This window comes from Bos grunniens, chromosome 3 (genome assembly GCF_055505025.1).
Source record: "Bos grunniens cultivar Pamir isolate PY7600 chromosome 3, Bosgru_T2T1.0, whole genome shotgun sequence".
Taxonomy (NCBI): Eukaryota; Metazoa; Chordata; class Mammalia; order Artiodactyla; family Bovidae; genus Bos; species Bos grunniens.
Genome location: NC_141167.1, coordinates 113,954,673 through 113,960,672, shown reverse-complemented (window position 1 = coordinate 113,960,672; position 6,000 = coordinate 113,954,673). Strand labels below are relative to the sequence as shown.

Genomic DNA, 6,000 nt, shown 5'->3' with positions numbered 1-6,000 from the left:
TCAACTTAAGAGTTCAATATGATGGGGAACACAGGTATACCTGTGGCGGATTCATTTCGATATTTGGCAAAACTAATACAATATTGTAGTTTAAAAATAAAATAAAATTAAAAAAAAAAAAAAAAAAAAGAGTTCAATAGAAGTCCACAAGCTCCTGGCACACTGTAATCTCTATTCATCTTTTGTCCCTCAGCAGAAATAGGTTTCGAACTGCACCGCCACAACCACATCAAACATCAATCCTCCCCTGAAACCCTCTTCCCCATTCACCTTAGCATCAGCCCTGCCCAAGACCATCACCACATCAGCCTGAACCCTCACCATAACCCCACTCCCAGAGGCAGAACTCCTGGCTCAACTTCGGCTGCCGGCCCGCGCCCCGACGCCCACCGCGACCCCCACCCACCCTATCCAACCTCACCTCCTACCACCACCAACAGCAGGAGAACCAGCACAAGCCCAGTAGAATCACCGCCGCCACCAGGTCCAGCAGCCACAGCCCCTCAGGAGAGAGGGAGGCGGGGGATGGGAGGCCTCACGCGGCTCATGATGGAAGCGGCTCGAGGTTGCCACTGTGGCCAAAAGGTTTGCCCCGGGGTTTGGCGGAGGTGGCCTGAATCGTGCTTGGCCTGGAGGTGCAGGGTCCCAGGGTGCTCTGGCGCAGCGCTTAGCAAGAGAAGATTAAAAGCGTGGGAGTGTCGCGGGAGAGGACAACGGTAGGTGGCAGGCGGAGAGGAAGTAGAAAGGCTTCCCTGATCGGGAATCGAACCCGGGCCGCGGCGGTGAGAGCGCCGAATCCTAACCACTAGACCACCAGGGAGCGTCGGGGACGCACTCTCGCCTGCTCCCACTAAACAAAGCGCCTCCATGCCACCCGCGCGCGCCCCCTTGATGCCAACACACGGACTTTGCAAGTCCAGCCGCCCGCCGGCCCTATCAGTCCGCCTGCCCAGGCGTGCCGTCTTACTTTCAGCACCGTCAAAACACTGTGCACGCCGTCGCTTCTCGCACACACGCCAAAAGACGCGGGCCACCGGGCTGGCTCCACTCTCCCAGCTCTCTCTCCCACAAACGCCCCTGCCGGGAGGGCGGTGGACCTCAGCAAAAGGTCGGCCCGCTGCGTTGGCCGGGAATCGAACCCAGGTCAACTGCTTGGAAGGCAGCTATGCTCACCACTATACCACCAACGCTACACAGCCCGAGCGGCCTCCAGATCCCAGGCCCGGGGTCGCGACAGCATACTCTCGACGCCGAAGCTGCCGCCGCCTCCGCATCCCTACACCGACGCACCGCGAACCGGAGGATGTGCGCCGCCGCCGGCGCCAGCAGCCAAGCGGCGCCTTATCCGCGCAACAGCTAAGCGGCAGCCGGAGTCTACCGGACCGAACGCCCCGGGGCGGCGCTCACGCAGCCTTACGGCCCTCAGGCCCTTCCTCGCCGCCGCGGCACGCGAACCACTCCGCCTTCAACCGCAGCGGGCAACGAGGGGCACGCAACTTCCAGCACCCAGCTACCCAAAGCCCTTCTCCAACAGGCGATGGGTGCGGCCACTTCCCACGACGACTTGGGGACAAGGGTCCCACCTGCCTGCACGCGTCGCGGCGCTGTGCCGAGCCGCACGGCGGGGGCGTCGCGAGCCTAGGAGCCCACTGAGGCGGCCAGTGGGAGTGGGTGCGTGGGCGGCCGGGCGGCCCCGCGGGCCGCAAGCTCCGGCTCTGGTCGGGCAAGGCCGTGGGGTGGCCAAGGAGACCCTCGCTCGGCCGTGGCGACGGTGAGCCCGGCGACCACAAAGGGCTCAGGCTGGAGGGCCGCACGGGGAGAGGGGGTCGACGGTGGCTAGGCCGCGCACCGCGCCCTGGCGCCTCGCCAAAAGGCGGCGGAACGAGACGAAGGGCCGTTGGGGGCCTGGGGGCAGGACAGAGAGCGACCGCGGCCACGAAAAAGGGTGTATTGCCTCCCCGTCGGGGAATCGAACCCCGGTCTCCCGCGTGACAGGCGGGGATACTCACCACTATACTAACGAGGACGGCGGCGACCGTCCTACCGCCCGGCCGCTCACGGGCTCTCGGGCTGCCTGCCGAAGCGACCCCTGCCCAGCACGGGCCCCCGGCCACCGCGGGTCCCGACCCAACCGCGCACCCAACCAACCGCCTCGCTCACAGCGGCAGCCCGCCACCCCGACAGGGCCCCGGACCCCCGGGGCACTGGACACTCCCCAGGGCGCGCCGCCTCTTGCCTCCCACGCGGGCATTCCGCCGGGAGAAGGGGGCCCGAGAAGGCAAGCGAGGCTGCGAGGACACGGTGGGCGCGCGCCGGCCGGCGTCGGGCCAGGAGAGGCGCGGCTGGGGAGGGGCCGGCCCGCCCAGGGCCCGGCTGGGTCCGGGGCGCGACCGGCGGCAGAGCCAGGCGCCTCGGCCGGCCGCCGCGCGCCGGCTCCGTCGACACCCACCCCGGACGGCCGCCTGCCTGCCTGCCTGCCTGCCTGCCTGCGGGGCGCGGCGCGGCGCGCGGCCCGCCAAGGGCGCCGGGGCTCGCGCCGCGTCGGGTCCCAGCCAGGCGAGCGGCACCGCGCTCAGCTGGGCCCGCCGTCAGGATGGCCGAGCGGTCTAAGGCGCTGCGTTCAGGTCGCAGTCTCCCCTGGAGGCGTGGGTTCGAATCCCACTCCTGACAAACCAGCCTTTTGGCCCGCCGGACAAACGCGCCCGTCCTCCCCGCGCCACTGCCTTGCTCCACACACGCCCCGCCTCCCGCCACCTGCACCCCCACCCCAGGAACCTTCAATCCTCCTCAGCGCATCTTTCCTCCCCAGCTGGCTGCAGCTGCAGCTGCTGGTTTTCCTGCCTCCCCGCCTCCCCCTCGCCCACCCTCGCCCACCCTCCCACTCCCACGGCCACGCCCCGCCCCCGGCCGCACCGAAGCACGCAGCCCCGCGGCGGCTGGCAAGCCCTCCTCGCGTCGCCGGCGCTCCGACTTCTGCCGGGGAACGGCCAACTCGCTCTCGCAGCCTTGCTTCCACGTCCGCCCCCGGCCGCTCTCCCTCCGGCCGGCACCCTGTCTGTCCTCCGCACCCGCCCCGCCGGCCCGCCTGCGCTCCCCAGTCACACCGAGGAGGCCGAGCCCCCGCCTTGCCCGCCAGGGGGCTGCTGCGTGCCCTCGACGCTTCTGCGCCTTGCGGCCTTGGCCGGGCCACACCTGCCTGCCGCCCGCCAGGGACACGTGCCTCCCAGCCTTCCTGCTGGCCAGCGAACACCGGTCTTCCTGGCACCAGTCCGTCCCGGGAAGGGTGCTCCTCTGGGGAGGGAGCAGAAGCCCTGCGTGCCCGTGCAGCCCGCCCACCGGTGCCCGGCCGGCGCCCCCGACCTTCCCGGGGGAAGCCGCTGCCCGGGCCGGAGCCAAGCCCTTCCAGAGCGCGCTCCCTGCCTCAGCCGGCAGTCCCCGAGCCAGGAGCCGCTCTGCCAAAGGGCCCCTCCTCACCAGCACCACCACCCCGTCAGAGCCGGACCTCGGGCGCGCGGTCCGCCAGAGCGCACGAGCCGGGCTCACACGCCTTTTGGTCGGGAAACGGCGTTCGCTGAGAGGAACGTCGGCGCGCGGCCGCAGCGACCACGCAGCGCCTGCGCCTGCACCTGACAGGGATCTCGGCGCCGGGCAGGAGGCGTCGGCTCCCGGCCCCCTCGGGCGACACCGACAGGGTCGCGGCGGCTGTGGTCGGCGCAGAAGGCGCGCGACGGGCCGAGTGGGACCCTCCGAGAGCGCCGCGCCCTGTGGTCCTGCACGTGCCCGGATCCTGGCTTTCAGGTCGCCCCCTCTCCCCGCCCCCCACCGTCGTCTCCTGCTCCGCTGGAGCAGATAGATGCCGACGGGCCAGCAGTGAGCAGTGAGCAGTGCCGGGCGGGTGGCGGTCAGCGCCCCTGGGGCAGCGTCGGGCGGCGTTGGCCATCGGTGCATGGGTGGTTCAGTGGTAGAATTCTCGCCTGCCACGCGGGAGGCCCGGGTTCGATTCCCGGCCCATGCAGCCACAGCGTCCCCTTTTGGTCCCGCAGTGCAGCCCCAGAGCCCAGCTAGGTCTGCCGGCTGAAAGACGCTCCAGGCAGCGCTCCTGCAACCGCTGGCTGCTACCTGCCGCCCGCTGCCTCTCCCACGCAGACGCCCACCACCCCGCCCCACCCCACCCCACCCCACCCCACCCAGAAAAGGCCCTGCTGCCAAGCCTCCGTGGCCCCAAGCCCTGCGGGCTCAGCCGCCCGTGCGTCCAGGCGCCTTTCTTGTGTTTGCCCGCTTCCTCACCCGGACCCAGCCAGGGGCTCAGGGATTGCACTGGAAGGAATAGCCCACGGCTGGCAGCCGCCCGCACCACCTCTTCACCTTTCACAACGTCCGTCTCCAAGCTCCCTGCCTCACTCTCCCCACACTCCGAGAATCAATCACACTACGTTTGCACAGTCAGGAGCAAGGAAGTTGCCACATCTGGCAAGCATACCTCCCTTTCGCCTGGAGGGTCCCTGGACCAGCGTCTTGCAGGAGGAGTTCCAAAGAAGTCCACCAGCTCCCGTCCCTCGGCAGAAATGGGTCTCCAACAGGGACGGCCTCACCGCCTCAAACACCACCCCAAACACCACCCCATGCCCCTGAAACCCTGTTGCGCGCCTCACCTCAGCATCAGCCCTGCCCCCAAGAGCACCACCACCTCAGCCTGCACCCTCACCGTGCCCCTACTTCCCCAAACGCAACCCCCATCCCACCCCCACCCGGCTCCCCACCTCCCCCATTTGCACACCCCCCCCCACCACGCCCAGGTCCTCCCTGAGCCATTCCAAATCCCAGGCTGTCCAGGAACCTGCCTTTGCATTTGGCGCACTGGCCTGCCTCCCCCCACCCCCTACCCCAGGCCAGGGCCTGCTCCTCTTTCTGCTTCTTCCAACACGAGGAGAACTGCTTTACAGTCCTGGGTTAGTCTCAGGTGCTCGGCAAAGTGATTCAGTCCCCTGTTCTTTTCCAGGTGATTTTCCAGTGTAGGTTAAGGCGAGACACGAATACAGTTCTCATGCTACAGAGGAAAGCTCTGTTGCTCATCGACTGTAAGTACAGTATTTCCTATCTCTTGATCCGACTCCAACTTCGTCCCTCCCCTGCCTTTCCCCTTGGCTAGCCCTATGCACGTTTTCTCCGTCTCAAGGTCGGTTTCCCCTTTGCACACAGATTCACTGGTATTCGTTGTTCGAGTCCACAGAGCTTTGTCCCTCTCCACCCGACTCACTTCAGGCAGTGGACCCTTCTGTGGGTCCGTCCGGCGTTGGGGCCCATGGCGATGGCCGCTCCTACTTGATGGCTGCGTCATATTCCACGGTACGTATCTGCCTCACCTTCTCGTGCCGGCCACGGGCCGACGGGCACGTGAGGGTTTCCCACGTCTCGGCTACGGCACCGAGGGCTGCGATGACCCTGGGGGATGCCCGCCTCTCTTCCCATTGGGCGTGTTGTCTTTTCCCGATGAGTAGCCGGGATTGGGTCTGCTGGATCATCATGTGAGCTCTTCTTTGTCCTACTGGTGGACCGATCCTCGACTGATTGACTTCCCCGGAGTGGCAGTTGTTGTTCTGGAAGTGTACAACTACAGCCTGGTGCCCGTGTCCGCTGTACAGCGTTGTGATTCCCTCCTGTGCAGGTGGGATGAGGGTTTCAGATCGGTTTCCGTTACAGGTGAACAGGATACGGGATCTCATTCCCTGTAGTATCCCGTGTCTCCTTGTTGCTCCTCTCCTTTCTACGCAGTACTGGTACGGTACATCCGTTGAGCCCGGCTCCTCATCCATCCCTCCGTCCGTGACTCTGCCCTTGGGAAGCCCGAGGCTGCTTTCCCGAGTCTGAGAGTCTGTCGCTGGTTGCCACAGGGGTGAATTTGTACAACACTTAAGATTCCACCCATCTGTGACCCTGCCTGTTTGACTTCCCTCACCAAGGGTAATATTGCGCAGCTCCAGCTTCCGCTGTTGCTGCCAG

General features: G+C 66.5%; 5 non-coding genes across 5 annotated transcripts; 2 read left to right on the top strand and 3 right to left on the bottom strand.

Annotated features, from left to right (window-relative positions):
• Window positions 1-748: 748 nt before the first annotated feature.
• Window positions 749-820, bottom strand: TRNAE-CUC (transfer RNA glutamic acid (anticodon CUC)). The gene has a single exon. It is a non-coding gene; the product is annotated as a tRNA-Glu (tRNA).
• A 298-nt stretch (window positions 821-1,118) lies between these two features.
• Window positions 1,119-1,190, bottom strand: TRNAG-UCC (transfer RNA glycine (anticodon UCC)). Its single transcript has one exon. It is a non-coding gene; the product is annotated as a tRNA-Gly (tRNA).
• A 764-nt stretch (window positions 1,191-1,954) lies between these two features.
• On the bottom strand, window positions 1,955-2,026 carry TRNAD-GUC (transfer RNA aspartic acid (anticodon GUC)). Its single transcript has one exon. It is a non-coding gene; the product is annotated as a tRNA-Asp (tRNA).
• Window positions 2,027-2,587: 561 nt separating this feature from the next.
• On the top strand, window positions 2,588-2,670 carry TRNAL-CAG (transfer RNA leucine (anticodon CAG)). The gene has a single exon. It is a non-coding gene; the product is annotated as a tRNA-Leu (tRNA).
• Window positions 2,671-3,944: 1,274 nt separating this feature from the next.
• TRNAG-GCC (transfer RNA glycine (anticodon GCC)) lies at window positions 3,945-4,015 on the top strand. The gene has a single exon. It is a non-coding gene; the product is annotated as a tRNA-Gly (tRNA).
• Window positions 4,016-6,000: the final 1,985 nt, after the last annotated feature.